At 59.3% G+C, this 18,434-nt stretch overlaps 2 long non-coding RNA genes across 2 annotated transcripts; both read right to left on the reverse strand.

The window, feature by feature from the left end:
• Positions 1-1,154: 1,154 nt before the first annotated feature.
• Positions 1,155-8,039, reverse strand: LOC142361363 (uncharacterized). The gene is made up of 3 exons (XR_012763946.1): positions 7,971-8,039; positions 7,033-7,589; positions 1,155-5,181 (listed from the first exon to the last, which is right to left on the reverse strand). It is a non-coding gene; the product is annotated as an uncharacterized LOC142361363 (long non-coding RNA).
• A 641-nt stretch (positions 8,040-8,680) lies between these two features.
• LOC142361362 (uncharacterized) lies at positions 8,681-12,929 on the reverse strand. The gene is made up of 5 exons (XR_012763945.1): positions 12,874-12,929; positions 12,132-12,491; positions 11,935-12,044; positions 9,577-9,686; positions 8,681-8,903 (listed from the first exon to the last, which is right to left on the reverse strand). It is a non-coding gene; the product is annotated as an uncharacterized LOC142361362 (long non-coding RNA).
• Positions 12,930-18,434: the final 5,505 nt, after the last annotated feature.

Here is an 18,434-nt window from a genome sequence, read left to right on the forward strand (position 1 = left end):
TGGTCACCGGGTGGCAGCAGCGAGCTCTTGGACTCGGCGCCACCGCGCATTGGCGCCACCCGAGCCGCAGTAACGAACTTTGCTCACCGGGTGGCAGCAGCGAGCCCTGCGGCACGCCCGGTCGAGGCGCGGCCGCACCGCTTTCTGGGGACCGGACGCAGCGGGAAGGCTGCAGAAAAACACACGGAACTGACCACAGAACTACCCTTCGTCCCGCGCAGCGGGGGCTGTGGCGGGACCAAGCACAACGCCTCGTCGCACATGCCCGAGAGCAATGCGGCTGCCCGGCAGCCGAGTCCCTGAAAACGACACCTCCCGGCATGCCCTGGCTAGCAGGGCTCGGCCGCCCGGCAGCCGGAAGACTACACCTCCCGGCATGCCCCGGGGAGTAGCGTGACCGACAGCGCGCCCCGCGCCCCAGCACTACAGCTCCCAGCACGCCGCGGGAGCTGCGGGCCTCGGCTTGCGGGGACACCGTGCCCGAAACGGCGCTGGACCCCCGCCGCTCCTTGCCTCCCACACGGACCCCGCTCGGCAGGTACCCTCGCCCGCCTCGGGGCTTTCCCCGGGACCCGCCGCTCCATCGACCGCCCCGCGCTCACCTTCTCCCTCCCTGCAGCCGCAGCCCGGTCACGGCTCCGCTCCTCCCTCGGCTCGCACCGGCCCCTCCACGGCCACCCCGGTCACGGCAGCACCGGGCCCTCCACCGGCAGAGGGAGGGGCCGTCGCCATCAGCCGTGCTGCCCGCACCTGGGGCGGCCCCGGCCCACGGCTGGAGCCCGGTAGGAACAGGGGGCCGTCGCCCCTGCCCCACAGCCCGTCCCCTCCTCCCCTGGGCTCTGGCGCAGCCCCTCGTCCCGTGCAAACCACGCACAAACGCAGCCGCGAGGGCAAAAGGGACCGCAGGTCTTTATTCAGTCACGCACCCAGCCAGTCCCGGGAGCCGCTCTGCTCCGGGGCTCGGGGCCCCCGATGCTCCCTCTGCCCCTCCGACACCTCGGCAGTCCTTCCCGCAGCTGCGCCCGTTGCTCCAGCAGGGAACAGTCGGTCAGTCCGCTCCCGGAGCGATGCGCTGCTCGGCAGAGGCCGCCAAAAATGAGGAGCAGGGTGCAGGCCACTACAAGAGAGGAGAAAAGTGACAGCGGCGGTGTAACGAGAAAGCACGAAGCAGGGAAAGGGACAGCGAGAGAAGGACGGGGACAGGCAGTCCCACAGAGATGGAGAAAGAAGCAGCAGGAAGAGAGGAAGAGTGGCAGCAGAAAGAAGAAGAGGGAGCAGGACAGAGACCGAAAAAGGATGGGGGAGCAGGACAGAGGCGCAGAAAAAACCTGCAACGGGCAGCAAGACAGGAAGGGAGGAAAAAAAGAATAGGGGCAGGGACCCGGACTGAGACAGATGGGGAAAGACAAAAAAAAAAAGCTACAAAAACAGGGCAGAGAGGGAGGAATGAGACAACATGGACAGGGAGCCGGGACCGCAAACGACGGAGGGAAGGGGCGAGGGTGGGCAGGACAACACGAAACAAACCACATAGCTACACGCTACAGGGAAAAGAGGGAAGACTTAAGAAGTAGGGAGCGGGAGCTGAACAAAAGAGAGCCAGAGAGGAAAAAGCCAGAGAGTAATGCGTACAGAAAGAAAGGGGGGGGGGGATTCTAAAACAGGGTCATCGGGGAGACAGACACAAGTAAGAAGGACAAAGGACAAAAGCAACAGGCTACGAGGTGGAGAGGGAAGAATCAATGAATATGGACAGAGCGCTGGCCAGAGAGAGACCGAGAAAGGCAAAAGATGGCACGGGTGACAGGGCAGAGAGGGACGAATTTAAAAACCAGGCACAGGGAGTCGGACAGAGGGAAAGGCAGAAATAAGAGGAGAAAAAGTGACGGGCCACGGGGCAGAGAGGGAGGAATGGATAAAGAGCAACAGGGGACCGGACAGAGCACAATGGAGAATGGAAAAAAAGCAAAAGCACGCTCCAGGGAAGACGGAGGGATTGAAGAACAGCGACCAGGAGCTGGACAGCGAGACACAGAGGAAGACCAAAAAACCAACGAAACAAAACCAGTGATGGGCTACAATATGGGCTGGGGGAAACACAAAACAGCGCCAGGGAGCTGGACACAGAGAGATGGAGACAGACAGACCAATAGCGTGGGGCTACAGGGGGCAGAGGAACGAATTAAACACTGAGGACGGGGAGCCAGACAGAGAGAGAGGGAGATCGCGGAGAACAGTGGTGGGTGCAGGAAGAAGAGGTAAGAGTTAATAAATGGGGACAGGGAGCCGCACAGGGAGGGACCGAGAAAGGCAAACACAGCAGCAGGGCATAGGGCAGAGAGGAAGAACTAAAAAACAGGGGCAGTGAGACAGACATAGAGAGATGGAGAAAAGAAAAAAGCAATGGGTGATGTGGCAGAGAGGGAGGACTTAAAAACAGGCACGGGAAGCAAGAAAGACTGAAAGGGGGGGGGGGCGGCGCTGAATCCAATAGGCAACAGGATGGAGAGGGAGGACTTAAAAGTGAGGGACGAGAAGCTGGGAAGACAGAGAGGTGGAGAAAGAAACAGAATCACAACACGCTACAGTGCCAAGAAGGAAGAAGCTGAACAACAGGGACAGGGAGCCAGACAAAGAGAGCCAGAGAAAGAAAAAATACCGACGGGCCACAGGACAGAGAGGGAGGAATGAAACAATAGGGATCCGGAGCCAGGCAGTCAGAGAGGGAGGAAGAAGAAATAGCCAGGGGCAATAAGGCAGAGAGAGAAGGCGGCAAAAACAGGGATCTGGACCAGATCGATGACAAAAGACAAGGACAGTGATGGGCTATAGGGAGGAGAGGGAGGAATGCGAAGACAGGGGCGAGGCGCCAGATGCGGAGCAAGGCATACAGGAAGTACAGCAAAAGCTAGAGAGCAGAGAGGGAGGAATTAAACCACAGGGATAGGGAGCCGGGGAGGGAGCTGGAAAAAGGGATGGAGGAGGGGAGACGAGGAGGAATTAAAAAATTGGGATCCAGAGCCCGAGAAAGAAGTAAAATTGCCACAGGCTAAATAAAGGGCCCAGAAGGAAGAAATTGAAAACCAGGGAGCAGAAGCCAGCCAGAGAGAGACGCAGAAAGGAAAAACCACGATGGGCTCCCAGACGGAGAGGGAGGAATTTCAAAAAGGAAGGGAGCGGGAGCCATACACAGAGAGACAGAAAAAGGGAAGATAGCAACAGGCCACAGGGCAGCGAGGGAAGAATTGAAAAGTAGGGACAGGAAGCCGGACAGAGCGCAACGAGAAAGAAATGGCCGGGGGGGAAACACAGCACCACCACCTGCGACAGGCTACAGGGCTAGCCCAAGCTGGCCAGTGGAAATATTCCGTACCACAGACGTCACGCACAGCTTATAAATGGGGGCTGGCTGCGGGGCAGGAATCAGCTCTTGTCGTTTCCGCGAGTTGGAACCCGCTCTCGTCCGGGAGGTCAAACTATTTTGGAATTTAGCGAAGCTTGCGATTTCCGGGTTCCGCAATCGCTGTTCGGGGACTGCCTGTGAATCGGTCATCGGGTGGTGAGAGAAACTGTACTGCGTATAGTTTGGTTCGCATGTGCGTTGTTGCAATTATTATCATCGTTATTAGAATTATCAGCAGTATTTCCTTTGTTGCCTTACTAAACTGTCTTTATCTCAACCGACAAGTTTTACCTTTTGTCCATTTGTCCTCCGCATCCCGCTGGGGAGGGAACGGGCCGGGGGTGGGGGCTGTGAGCGAGCAGCTCTCTAGTGCTTAGTTGCCGGCTGCCAAGTTAAACCATGACAGACAGAGAGGGAGGAATTAAAAAAAAACAGGACTGGGAGCAATCTACAGAGAGACGTCCGGGAACGAAAGTGTAAACAGCACCGCGTACAGGGCAGAGAGGGAGGAATTCAACAAAAATAATAAGGAAAGACAGGGAGCCGGACAGAGGGACACAGAGACAGAGAAAACAGCAATGGGCTACAAGACAGAGAGGGAGGGATTAAAAAATCCTGGCGGGGAGCCGGACCGGGAGAGACGGCAAAAGAAATGAAATCGCGCCGTGGCACAGGGAAGACAGGAGGACAACATTGAAAACCAGGGCCTGGGAACTGGAAAGAGAGAGCCAGAGAATGAAAGAACTCCTGACGGGCTCTAGGGCAGAGACAGGAGGAATGAAAAAACAGGGGCGGGGAGACAGAGAGAGACAGAGAGAGAGAAATAAGAGGGGGGGAAAGCAACAGGCCGCAGGCTCCAGAGGGAGGAAGTGCGAAAGAGGGGCTGGGAGCCGCACAGGGAGAGGGTGGAGAAACAGACCTGCAGAAGTGACAGGGTATGGGGCAGAGAGGGAGGAACTTAAAAAAATCAGGACCTTGAGCCAGAAGAGACGGAGAAAATAAAAATGGTGACGGGTAACAGGGCAGAGAGGGAGGAATGAAAAAAGAGGGACAGGAAGCCAGAACAGAGAGACTGCGAAGGCAAAAAGTCCCGACAGCTTCCGCAGAGAGGGCGAGGAACTGAAACTTAGAGACAGGGAGTTGGACAGAGAGAGACAGAGAAAGAAAAAGAGAAAAAAGACGGAGATGCAGAAAGGGAAAAGGAGCGACAGGACAGAGAGGGAGGAATTCAAAATGAGGGGCAGGGAGCAGAATAAAGAGAGACAGAGAAAGAGGCAGACGCGCAACGTGCTACGGAGCTGAGAAGGAAGACCTTGAACCACAGGGACAGGGAGCCGGACAGAGAGTCCCAGAGATGGCAAAAGTACCGACGGGCTATAGGGCAGAGAGGGGGGAAAGCAAAAACCGTGATCGGGAGCCAGACAGAAAGAGATAGGGAAGCAAAAGAAAGTCACGGGCTACAGGGCAGAGAGAGGGAGGACCTAAAAGACGGGGACAGGGAGCTGGTCAGAGATGGAGAAAGCAGGTACACGGGAGCGGGGAGGGGGTTGGAGGGGGCAGGGAGGAAAAAAAAGCCAAAAATCACAGCAGTGTGGGAAAGAGAGGGATCCAGGGGAGAGCCCGGGATGCAGAAGAGGGGCGACAGGGCCCCGAGGGCCTGGCACTCACCGCAGATCTCGCTCTTAGCACTGCCGGGAGACTCTGCCGCTTCAGACGCTTCTCTCTCCTGCTCTCCTCCCTTCCTCTTCCGTAACTCAGGTCGCTTGGCTGTCCCCCACCTAAGAGAAAACGTCCATGTCTCGCAGCTCTGGCGAGACAAGGCTCCCCAGACAAGTAGCCTCGCCTGCTCACGCACTACGCGCAGGAACAAGACAAGAGGGAAAGAGAGAGAGAGAGAGAGAGAGAATGACGAGCGGGCAGCAGAACTGACGGATCAAGAGAGAAACTGAATCAGGGGAATAAAGAACGCTGGAGGGAGACAAACGTACAGGCAACAAGCCAGATGGACGAGGGCAGGAGACACACAGATCAGGACAAAGAGGTGGAGAAAGTGAAAACAGTGATGGGCTGCAGGACGAGAAAAAAGGCCAAGGAGCAGGACAGAGGAGAATAACGGGACAGCAAGCTGGACAGGGGCATATAGCAAGAAACAAAGGGACAGGCAGCAGTATGGAGATATACAGACAAAGAGTTACGGGGAGGATGGAGGACAGAGAGAATGAGAGAAAAGGGACAGGGAGAGGGGCACAGATGGAGAAAGAAATGCTGGCGACAGAGAGAGGAAGAAAGCAACAGGACAGAGGCAGAGAGGTAGAGAAAGGAAGAAAAAAGTAGCGACGAGTAGGAGGCCAGAGGCACAAGGAAAAGACAGGAGGAAGGACAGAGTGACAGAGAAAACCGGTGAGGGACAGGACGCCAGAAAGAAAGATACTGTGAAAGAGAGCGCGACAGGGAGCAGGACGCTGGGACAGACAGCAACCGAGAGCAACCGAGAGAACGGCAGCGAGGCGGAGCACAAGAGAAAACAGGGACTGAGAGCAAGACCGAGGGGTGAAGCAATAAATAATGGGGCTGGGGAGCAGGACAGCAGAAGAGAGAGACAGAGAGGGGGACACTTAAGACAACCGCAAACTGAGAGGGAGAAGGAGAAGAGCACAGAGGGTCACAGACAAAAAGAGAGGGACGGCAGAAAGAGAAAAACAAGACGAGGGAGGAGGACTGAGGAGCAGAGAGAAAAAGGGTACAGGGAAAAGGACAGAGATGCAGAAAACAAGGCAAGACTGGAGCCAGAACACAGGGCAAAACTGACAAGGACAGGCAGCGCAACAAAGGGATGGAGGAGGAAAGAACAGTGATGGGCCGCAGCACAGAGGAAAAGAGAGAAAAAGAGCAAGAAGAGCAAGAGAAGGAGAATGACAGGAGGGTGTAGACAGAAAGATTGGGACACGTCAAAGGGGCACTTGGGGGATACACACATCGGAAGGGTAGAAAGGAAAAGGGAGGGATGGGGAGCAAGACAGCGTGATAGAGCGAGACGGAGGAAATGGAGTGCAAGGGCGCAGAAAAGCAGAGGTACTGGGAAGAGGAAAGAACGTCAGGGAGAGAAAGGTGAGGGTGGGGAGCAGGAGAGAGGTAGAGAACAAAAAAAATAGCCACAGGCAGAATAACAGAAATACGGAGAATAAAAAATTACTTCCAGGCAGCAGGACAGAGGCACAGAGCAAGAGGAACAAAAAACCACAGGGAGAAGGACGGGTAACACACAGCACGACACTGCGGGAGTGAGAGGACGGAACAGAGCAAGGCAGAGGAATGAGGAGCAAAAACAAAAAAACAACCCAGCAAACAGAAAGGGAACTGGACAGAGATAGGCAGCAGGGCACAGAGATGGAGAAAGAAAAAACAGCAACAAGGACAGGGAATGAGGAATAGAGAGGAAAAGAGCGGGACAGGGAAACAAATACAGACAAAAGAAGGGGAGGTACAGGGAAGGAAAAGAAAAGCTGGGGGGGGGGGGGGGGGGGGGGGGGGGGGGGGGGAAATCACAGCAGCATGGGAGAGAGAAGGATCCAGGGGAGGGCCCGGGACGCAGAAGAGGAGCGACAGGGCCCCGAGGGCCCGCCACTCACCGCAGCTCTCGCTCTCGGCGCTGCCGGGAGACTCTGCTGCTTCAGGCACTTCTCTCTCCTGCGCTCCTCCCTTCCTCTTCCGTAACTCCGGTCGCTTGGCTGTCCTACACCTAAGAGAAAACACGCATGTCTCGCGGCTCTTAGCAGACGAAGCTCCCTAGGCACGTAGCCTCGCTCGCTCACGCGCTCCACAACCGTACCATGCTGCTGGTGACACATACAGACCCTGCGGGACACGCTGGCGGCCTGGCCTGCTGCAGGCTACCAAGAGGGAGCCTTCCTCACCCGCAGAGGCAGGCTCTCTCCTGCCTGCGGCGCCAGGCAGCTGCCAGCCAGGTGGCCTTCCATTTTTTCTTCTTCTTCAGCCTTCTCGGGACTCTCCAGCTTCAGCCCCGCCAGCTCCCGTCCGCAGCCACTCAGCGCTCCGCCTCTCCCTTTTCGCTCCCACGACGCCAGGAGACCGAGGCCCGGCACACACAGCCCTCACAAGCCTGGAGCGGGCGCAGCCAACGGCATCCCCAGGGCAGGAACGGACCAACGCGTCCTCAGCGCGGCCCCTGCCACAGAGAAAGAAGCAGCGGCGACCGCGTTAAGGGAGGCCGAGGCACGCTCGAGGCCCAGTGTGCCGCCCGCACCACGGGCCTTGGGGGAGGCCGGGGGCTCCGGGACAGGCTTCAGGGGACGTGCTGGAGCTGGGGGCGGCTGCGCGGGGCGAGCGGGGCCGGGGAGCGCTGCCGAGTTGGGGGGGCGGTGTGCCCGCCTCCTTCCCCCCTTCCCTTCCGTCACCTCCCGCCTCTGGCCCCGGGGCTGCCCGCACCCGCCTCGCCTCCAGCGCACCGGCAGCCTGTCGCAGCGGACGGCTCGAAGCTTCCCGTCCCACCACCCTCGGGCAACCACCACGCAGCCCCGCACCCGCCGGAGGGGAGCCCGCGCCTCACCGCTGGCCTCTCTGCTCCCCCGCCGCCCCGGCACCCGACACCAGGGCGCCGCCATGCTGCTGCGCCGCACTGCGCATGCGCCACGCGCCGACGGCGCGCCGGAGGGGCCACAGCCTGCGCGGAACGCCGGGCTGCAGTACCGCATTGCGGCCAGGGGGCGGCGCCCACGCCCGGCCCCGGCCCCGGGTCGGGACAACAGCGCGCGCCGCCGGCACGGGGCAGCGCGCGCCGCCGGCACGGGGCGGCACCCCCGCACGGCTCCGGGCAGCCCCCGACTCGCGGCTCCGACACGGCGCCGAACCCCCGCCCCTCCCTGCCCCCGACACGGACCCCGCCCTCCCGGGGGCTTTTCCCCGGGACGCGCTGCTCCATCCACCTCCCCCCCCACCCCGTGCTCACCTTCTCCCTCGCTACAGCCGCGGCCCGGCCACGGCTCTGCTCCTCCCTCGGCTCGCACCGGCCCCTCCACAGCCACCCGGGGCACGGCAGCACCGGGCCCTCCACCGGCAGCCACCCCGGCAGAGGGACGGGCCATCGCCATCAGCCGTGCTGCCCGCCCCTGGGGCTCCCCCGGCCCCGGGCCCACGACTGGAGCCCGGCAGGAACAGGGGGCCGTCGCCCCTGCCCCACAGCCCGTCCCCTCCTCCCCTGGGCTCTGGCGCAGCCCCTCGTCCCGTGCAAACCAAGCACAAACGCAGCCGCGAGGGCAAAAGGGACCGCAGGTCTTTATTCAGTCACGCACCCAGCCAGTCTCGGGAGCTGCTCTGCTCCGGGGCTCGGGGCCCCCGATGCTCCCTCTGCCCCTCCGACACCTCGGCAGTCCTTCCCGCAGCTGCGCCCGTTGCTCCAGCAGGGAACAGTCGGTCAGTCCGCTCCCAGAGCGATGCGCTGCTCGGCAGAGGCCGCCAAAAATGAGGAGCAGGGTGCAGGCCACTACAAGAGAGGAGAAAAGTGACAGGTGGCTGGACAGCGGCGGTGTAACGAGAAAGCACAAAGCAGGGAAAGGGACAGTGAGAGAAGCACGGGGACAGGCGGTCCCACAGAGATGGAGAAAGAAGCAGCAGGAAGAGAGGAAGAGCGGCAGCAGAAAGAAGAAGAGGGAGCAGGACAGAGACCGAAAATGAAGAACGGGGAGCAGGAAGGAGATGCAAAAAAAACCCCTGTAGCATGAAAGAGGAAAAAAGAATAGCGGCAGGGACCTGGGCAAAGAGAGATGAGGAAATAGAATAGAATAGACATAGAGAAAGCAGTAGATCTGTGACGCGCTACGGAGCCGAGAAGGAAGCCCTCGAATCAAGGGACAAGGAGCCAGACAAAAGAGCACCAGAGACAGCAAAAGTACTGACAGGCTACAGAGCAGGAGGAAAGCAAAAGTAGTAACCGGGAGCTGAACAGAAAGAGGGGAAGAAGGAAAAAAACGCCACGGGCTGCAGGGCAGAAAGAGGGAGGACCTAAAAGATGGGGACAAGTCAGAGACAGATGGAGAAAGAAGGTACACAAGAGCAGAAAAAAAAAATAATCGTAGCAGTGTGGGAAAGAGAGGGAGCCAGGGGAGGGCCCAGGATGCAGAAGAGGGGTGACAGGGCCCCGAGGGCCCAGGACTCACCGCGGCTCTCGCTCTCGGTGCTGCCGGGAGACTTTGACACTTCAGATGCTTCTCTCTCCTCCTCTCTTCCCTTCTTCTTCTGTAACTCCAATCGTTTGGCTCGCCTCCACCTGAGAGAAAATGCATGTGGTTGTCTTAGAGCTCATACGAGACGCGGCTTCCTAGACAAGAAGCCTCACTGCACACTGTATGCAGGAATAGGACAGAGAAAGAGAGAGAATATGATGAGTGGGAAGCAGAACTCACAGATCGAGAGAGAACTTGAATCAGAGGAATAAACAAGGCAGCAAAGAGAGATAAAGACAGGGAAGAAGCCGGAAGAAAAGGGCCTTTCTGGCCTCTACTCGCACCCCCCCCAGCCTCCCATCTCTTTCCAGCCTCCTATTTTTCTGGCCTCTACTCTCGCCCCCGGCCTCCCACCCCTCTGCAGCCTCCCACCCCTTTCCGGCCTCCTTTTTTTCTTTCTGGCCTCTACTCTCGCCCCCGGCCTCCCACCCCTCTGCAGCCTCCCACCCCTTTCTGGCCTCCTTTTTTTCTTTCTGGCCTCTACTCTCGCCCCCGGCCTCCCACCCCTCTGCGGCCTCCCACCCCTTTCCGGCCTCCTTTTTTTCTTTCTGGCCTCTACTCTCGCCCCCGGCCTCCCACCCCTCTGCAGCCTCCCACCCCTTTCCGGCCTCCTTCTTTTTCTGGTCTCTACTCTCGCCCCCAGCCTCCCACCCCTCATCAGCCTCCTACCTCCCATTTTGCTGGCCTCTACATAATTCAGCTTCCCACCCCTCTGCAACCTCCTACCTCTTTCCAGCCTCCACTCCCCGCCCCGAGCTTCCCACCCCCGTCCCCACACACTGACAGAGAGAGAAAAACGACAGTGAACAGGGAAAAAGGTATTAAGAAACAAAGAAAGGGTCAGACGAAGAAGAGGGTGGTTAGGGTTGGAACCCCAACACAAACCAGCAAGGGGCTAGTGGACAGAGAGAGAGGAAGAGAAGAAAGGGCCGGGAAGCAAGACAGAGAAGGAGAGAAAGGCAAAAAGGGAGAGCCGGCTGGACAGGGACGTATAGCAAGAAACAACCAGACAGGCAGCAGGACAGAGACACAGAGACAGAAAAACTGGGGGACAGGAACCAGGACAGAGTGACGGCCAGAGGAAACAAGGGCCAGGGAGCAGGACAGCGATGGAGAAAGAAGCACTGCGGCAGCAGGGTAGAAAGAGAAGGAAGAAAGGCCAGAAGAAGGATGGGGAATGAAAGAGAAGGGAAAGAGAAGGACAAGGAGCAGGACAGATTGTCAAAGAAAGGGAGTGGGACAAGGTGATACTGAGAGAGAAAAAGGGGACAGGGAGGCAGGATAAAGTGAAAGACAGGCAAAAATAAGAGACAGGGGAGCAGGACAGAGACGGAGGGGGAAACGCCTCGGCTGGGCAGCAGGAGAGAGAGGCGGAGAAGGGGAAAAACAGCACAAAACCTAGGACGGACAACCTGGGTGGGTGGGGAGCAGGTCAGAGAGCCGGAGAAAGGAAAAACACTGCTGTGGAGCAGCAGAGGGGAACGGAGAAAGAAAGAGAGCGAGGGGGAGCAGGGCAGAGAAACGGAGAGAGAAAATAAGTGACGGGGAGCAGGGCAGAGCACTAGGAAGACGAAAATAAGACAAGGGAGAAGACCGAGGAGCTCAGAGAGAAAGAAGGGTCGAAAGAAAACGCCAGAGAGGTAGAGAAATCAAGAAAAACAGGGACGAGGAGCCTTGGAGAGACGGAGCACGAAAATGTTGGGCCGGTGAGCGCGAAAGAGGGAGAGAGAGACAGGGGCAGGGGGAGGAGATGAAGAAGAAAGGAGAGACAAAGATGGCAACGGAGCACAGGACACACAGGCAGAGAGAGAAAAAGGACAGTGAACAGGAAAAAAGGGACCGAGAAACAAAGAAAGGGTCAGATCTAGACAAAGAGACCAAGAAGGGGGGGGTGGCGGGGGGGGGGTGCAGGGAAACCCCAAAACAAACCAGCAAGGGGCTACAGGACAGAGAGGGAGAGAAAGGGCCATGAAGCAGGACAGAGAAGGAGAGAAAGGCAAAAAGCGAGAGCTGGCTGAACAGGGACGTATAGCAAGAAACGGCCAGACAGGCAGCAGGACAGAGAAACAGAGACAGGGAGCCGGCTAAAGAAATTCTGGAGGGAGAAAAGGAGGGAGAGGGAGCAGGACACAAACACAGACAGAAGACGGGAGGTACAGGGAAAGGGAAAGAAAAGGAAAAAGAAAAATAAACCAAACAAAACAATCACAGCAGCGTGGGAGAGAGGAGGATCCAGGGGAGGGCCCGGGACGCAGAAGAGGAGCGACAGGGCCCCGAGGGCCCACCACTCACCGCAGCTCTCGCTCTCGGCGCTGCCGGGAGACTCTGCTGCTTCAGGCGCTTCTCTCTCCTGCTCTCCTCCATTCCTCTTCCGTAACTCCGGTCGCTTGGCTGTCCTACACCTAAGAAAAAACACGCATGTGTCACGGCTCTTAGACGAGGCTCCCTAGGCACGTAGCCTCGCTCGCTCACGCGCTCCACAACCGTACCATGCTGCTGCTGGTGACACATACAGACCCTGCGGGACACGCTGGCGGCCTGGCCTGCTGCGGGCTACCAAGAGGGAGCCTTCCTCACCCGCAGAGGCAGGCTCTCTCCTGCCTGCAGCGCCAGGCAGCTGCCAGCCAGGTGGCCTTCCATTTCTTCTTCTTCTTCAGCCTTCTCGGGACTCTCCAGCTTCAGCCCCGCCAGCTCCCGTCCGCAGCCACTCAGCGCTCCGCCTCTCTCTTTTTGCCCCCACGACGCCAGGAGACCGAGGCCCGGCACACACAGCCCTCACAAGCCTGGAGCGGGCGCAGCCAACGGCATCCCCAGGGCAGGAACGGACAAACGCGTCCTCAGCGCGGCCCCTGCCACAGAGAAAGAAGCAGCGGCGACCGCGTTAAGGGACACTGAGGCACGCTCGAGGCCCAGTGTGCCGCCCGCACCACGGGCCTTGGGGGAGGCCGGGGGCTCCGGGACAGGCTTCAGGGGACGTGCTGGAGCTGGGGGCGGCTACGCGGGGCGAGCGGGGCCAGGGGAGCGCTGCCGAGTTGGGGGGGCGGTGTGCCCGCCTCCTTCCCCCCTTCCCCTCCGTCACCTCCCGCCTCTGGCCCCGGGGCTGCCCGCACCCGCCTCGCCTCCAGCGCACCGGCAGCCTGTCGCAGCGGACGGCTCGAAGCTTCCCGTCCCACCACCCTCGGGCAGCCACCACGCACCCCCGCACCCGCCGGAGGGGAGCCCGCGCCTCACCGCTGGCCTCTCTGCTCCCCCGCCGCCCCGGCACCCGACACCAGGGCGCCGCCATGCTGCTGCGCCGTACCGCGCATGCGCTACGTGCCGACGGCGCGCCGGAGTGGCCAGTCCCCAGTCCCTGCGCGGAACGCCGGGCTGCAGTACCGCATTGCGGCCAGGGGACGGCGCCAGCGGACACGGCGCGGCGCCCACGCCCGGCCCCACCTCCGGGTCCAGGCAGCGCGCGCCGCCGGCACGGGGCGGCACCTCCGCACGGCTCCGGGCAGCGCCCTGCCGCGCGCCTCCTGCTCTGGGCAGCCCCCGACTCGCGGCTCCGACACGGCGCCGCACCCCCGCCGCTCCTTGCCCCCGACCCGGACCCCGATCTCCCGGGGGCTTTTCCCCAGGACCTGCCACTCCATCCACACCCCCACACACCCCGCGCTCACCTTCTCCCTCGCTGCAGCCGCAACCCGGCTACGGCTCTGCTCCTCCCTCGACTCGCACCGGCCCCTCCACAGCCACCCGGGGCACGGCAGCACCGGGCCCTCCACGGGCAGAGGGAGGGGCCGTAGCCATCAGCCGTGCTGCCCGCACCTGGGGCTCCTCCGGCCCCGGCCCACGGCTGGATCCCACGGTGCCGTCATTGGGCAAACACAAAGACCCTCTGAAGCCGTTTGGGCATTTCAGCAAGCAGGCAGGCGTCCTTTATTGCAGCACCGGACACACAGGGCACGGCTCCTCCCAGCGCGCACAGCACCTGTGCCACTCGAGCGGCAGTACCGAATTTTGGTCACCGGGTGGCAGCAGCGAGCTCTTGCACACGGCGCCACCGCGCATTCGCGTCTCCCGAGCCGCAGTACCGAACTTTGGTCACCGGGTGGCAACAGCGAGCCCTGCGGCATGCCCGGTCGAGGCGTGCCCGCACCGCTTTCTGGGGACCGGACGCAGCGGGAACGCTGCAGAAAAACACACGGAACTGACCACAGAACTACCCTTCGTCCCGCGCAGCGGGGGCTGTGGCGGGACCAAGGACAACGCCTCGTCGCACATGCCCGAGAGCAATGCGGCTGCCCGGCAGCCGAGTCCCTGAAAACGACACCTCCCGGCATGCCCTGGCTAGCAGGGCTCGGCCGCCCGGCAGCCGGAAGACTACACCTCCCGGCATGCTCCGGGGAGCAGCGTGGCCGACCGCGCGCCCCGCGCCCCAGCACTACAGCTCCCAGCACGCCGCGGGAGCTGCGGGCCTCGGCTTGCGGGGACACCGTGCCCGAAATGGCGCTGGACCCCCGCCGCTCCTTGCCTCCCACACGGACCCCGCTTGGCAGGTACCCTCGCCCGCCTCGGGGCTTTCCCCGGGACCCGCCGCTCCATCGACCGCCCCGCGCTCACCTTCTCCCTCGCTGCAGCCGCAGCCCGGTCACGGCTCCGCTCCTCCCTCGGCTCGCACCGGCCCCTCCACGGCCACCCCGGTCACGGCAGCACCGGGCCCTCCACCGGCAGAGGGAGGGGCCGTCGCCATCAGCCGTGCTGCCCGCACCTGGGGCTCCCCCGGCCCCGGGCCCACGGCTGGAGCCCGGCAGGAACAGGGGGCCGTCGCCCCTGCCCCACAGCCCGTCCCCTCCTCCCCTGGGCTCTGGCGCAGCCTCTCGTCCCGTGCAAACCACGCACAAACGCAGCCGCGAGGGCAAAAGGGACTGCAGGTCTTTATTCAGTCACGCACCCAGCCAGTCCCGGGAGACGCTCTGCTCCGGGGCTCGGGGCCCCCGATGCTCCCTCTGCCCCTCCGACACCTCGGCAGTCCTTCCCGCAGCTGCGCCCGTTGCTCCAGCGGGGAACACTCGGTCAGTCCGTTCCGGGAGCGATGCGCTGCTCGGCAGAGGCCGCCAAAAATGAGGAGCAGGGCGCAGGCCACTACAAGAGAGGAGAAAAGTGACAGGTGGCTGGACTGCGGCGGTGTAACGAGAAAGCACGAAGCAGGGAAAGGGACAGCGAGAGAAGGACGGGGACAGGCAGTCCCACAGAGATGGAGAAAGAAGCAGCAGGAAGAGAGGAAGAGTGGCAGCAGAAAGAAGAAGAGGGAGCAGGACAGAGACCGAAAAAGGATGGGGGAGCAGGACAGAGGCGCAGAAAAAACCTGCAACGGGCAGCACGACAGGAAGGGAGGAAAAAAGAATAGGGGCAGGGACCCGGACTGAGACAGATGGGGAAAGACAAAAAAAAAAAGCTACAAAAACAGGGCAGAGAGGGAGGAATGAGACAACATGGACAGGGAGCCGGGACCGCAAACGACGGAGGGAAGGGGCGAGGGTGGGCAGGACAACACGAAACAAACCACATAGCTACACGCTACAGGGAAAAGAGGGAAGACTTAAGAAGTAGGGAGCGGGAGCTGAACAAAAGAGAGCCAGAGAGGAAAAAGCCAGAGAGTAATGCGTACAGAAAGAAAGGGGGGGGGGATTCTAAAACAGGGTCATCGGGGAGACAGACACAAGTAAGAAGGACAAAGGACAAAAGCAACAGGCTACGAGGTGGAGAGGGAAGAATCAATGAATATGGACAGAGCGCTGGCCAGAGAGAGACCGAGAAAGGCAAAAGATGGCACGGGTGACAGGGCAGAGAGGGACGAATTTAAAAACCAGGCACAGGGAGTCGGACAGAGGGAAAGGCAGAAATAAGAGGAGAAAAAGTGACGGGCCACGGGGCAGAGAGGGAGGAATGGATAAAGAGCAACAGGGGACCGGACAGAGCACAATGGAGAATGGAAAAAAAGCAAAAGCACGCTCCAGGGAAGACGGAGGGACTGAAGAACAGCGACCAGGAGCTGGACAGCGAGACACAGAGGAAGACCAAAAAACCAACGAAACAAAACCAGTGATGGGCTACAAGATGGGCTGGGGGAAACACAAAACAGCGCCAGGGATCTGGACACAGAGAGATGGAGACAGACAGACCAATAGCGTGGGGCTACAGGGGGCAGAGGAACGAATTAAACACTGAGGACGGGGAGCCAGACAGAGAGAGAGGGAGATCGCGGAGAACAGTGGTGGGTGCAGGAAGAAGAGGTAAGAGTTAATAAATGGGGACAGGGAGCCGCACAGGGAGGGACCGAGAAAGGCAAACACAGCAGCAGGGCATAGGGCAGAGAGGAAGAACTAAAAAACAGGGGCAGTGAGACAGACATAGAGAGATGGAGAAAAGAAAAAAGCAATGGGTGATGTGGCAGAGAGGGAGGACTTAAAAACAGGCACGGGAAGCAAGAAAGACTGAAAGGGGGGGGGGGCGGCGCTGAATCCAATAGGCAACAGGATGGAGAGGGAGGACTTAAAAGTGAGGGACGAGAAGCTGGGAAGACAGAGAGGTGGAGAAAGAAACAGAATCACAACACGCTACAGTGCCAAGAAGGAAGAAGCTGAACAACAGGGACAGGGAGCCAGACAAAGAGAGCCAGAGAAAGAAAAAATACCGACGGGCCACAGGACAGAGAGGGAGGAATGAAACAATAGGGATCCGGAGCCGGGCAGTCAGAGAGGGAGGAAGAAGAAATAGCCAGGGGCAATAAGGCAGAGAGAGAAGGCGGCAAAAACAGGGATCTGGACCAGATCGATGACAAAAGACAAGGACAGTGATGGGCTATAGGGAGGAGAGGGAGGAATGCGAAGACAGGGGCGAGGCGCCAGATGCGGAGCAAGGCATACAGGAAGTACAGCAAAAGCTAGAGAGCAGAGAGGGAGGAATTAAACCACAGGGATAGGGAGCCGGGGAGGGAGCTGGAAAAAGGGATGGAGGAGGGGAGACGAGGAGGAATTAAAAAATTGGGATCCAGAGCCCGAGAAAGAAGTAAAATTGCCACAGGCTAAATAAAGGGCCCAGAAGGAAGAAATTGAAAACCAGGGAGCAGAAGCCAGCCAGAGAGAGACGCAGAAAGGAAAAACCACGATGGGCTCCCAGATGGAGAGGGAGGAATTTCAAAAAGGAAGGGAGCGGGAGCCATACACAGAGAGACAGAAAAAGGGAAGATAGCAACAGGCCACAGGGCAGCGAGGGAAGAATTGAAAAGTAGGGACAGGAAGCCGGACAGAGCGCAACGAGAAAGAAATGGCCGGGGGGGAAACACAGCACCACCACCTGCGACAGGCTACAGGGCTAGCCCAAGCTGGCCAGTGGAAATATTCCGTACCACAGACGTCACGCACAGCTTATAAATGGGGGCTGGCTGCGGGGCAGGAATCAGCTCTTGTCGTTTCCGCGAGTTGGAACCCGCTCTCGTCCGGGAGGTCAAACTATTTTGGAATTTAGCGAAACTTGCGATTTCCGGGTTCCGCAATCGCTGTTCGGGGACTGCCTGTGAATCGGTCATCGGGTGGTGAGAGAAACTGTACTGCGTATAGTTTGGTTCGCATGTGCGTTGTTGCAATTATTATCATCGTTATTAGAATTATCAGCAGTATTTCCTTTGTTGCCTTACTAAACTGTCTTTATCTCAACCGACAAGTTTGACCTTTTGTCCATTTGTCCTCCGCATCCCGCTGGGGAGGGAACGGGCCGGGGGTGGGGGCTGTGAGCGAGCAGCTCTCTAGTGCTTAGTTGCCGGCTGCCAAGTTAAACCATGACAGACAGAGAGGGAGGAATTAAAAAAAAACAGGACTGGGAGCAATCTACAGAGAGACGTCCGGGAACGAAAGTGTAAACAGCACCGCGTACAGGGCAGAGAGGGAGGAATTCAACAAAAATAATAAGGAAAGACAGGGAGCCGGACAGAGGGACACAGAGACAGAGAAAACAGCAATGGGCTACAAGACAGAGAGGGAGGGATTAAAAAATCCTGGCGGGGAGCCGGACCGGGAGAGACGGCAAAAGAAATGAAATCGCGCCGTGGCACAGGGAAGACAGGAGGACAACACTGAAAACCAGGGCCTGGGAACTGGAAAGAGAGAGCCAGAGAATGAAAGAACTCCTGACGGGCTCTAGGGCAGAGACAGGAGGAATGAAAAAACAGGGGCGGGGAGACAGAGAGAGACAGAGAGAGAGAAATAAGAGGGGGGGAAAGCAACAGGCCGCAGGCTCCAGAGGGAGGAAGTGCGAAAGAGGGGCTGGGAGCCGCACAGGGAGAGGGTGGAGAAACAGACCTGCAGAAGTGACAGGGTATGGGGCAGAGAGGGAGGAACTTAAAAAAATCAGGACCTTGAGCCAGAAGAGACGGAGAAAATAAAAATGGTGACGGGTAACAGGGCAGAGAGGGAGGAATGAAAAAAGAGGGACAGGAAGCCAGAACAGAGAGACTGCGAAGGCAAAAAGTCCCGACAGCTTCCGCAGAGAGGGCGAGGAACTGAAACTTAGAGACAGGGAGTTGGACAGAGAGAGACAGAGAAAGAAAAAGAGAAAAAAGACGGAGATGCAGAAAGGGAAAAGGAGCGACAGGACAGAGAGGGAGGAATTCAAAATGAGGGGCAGGGAGCAGAATAAAGAGAGACAGAGAAAGAGGCAGACGCGCAACGTGCTACGGAGCTGAGAAGGAAGACCTTGAACCACAGGGACAGGGAGCCGGACAGAGAGTCCCAGAGATGGCAAAAGTACCG

The sequence above is a fragment of the Opisthocomus hoazin genome, chromosome 5 (genome assembly GCF_030867145.1).
Source record: "Opisthocomus hoazin isolate bOpiHoa1 chromosome 5, bOpiHoa1.hap1, whole genome shotgun sequence".
NCBI classification, from domain to species: Eukaryota; Metazoa; Chordata; class Aves; order Opisthocomiformes; family Opisthocomidae; genus Opisthocomus; species Opisthocomus hoazin.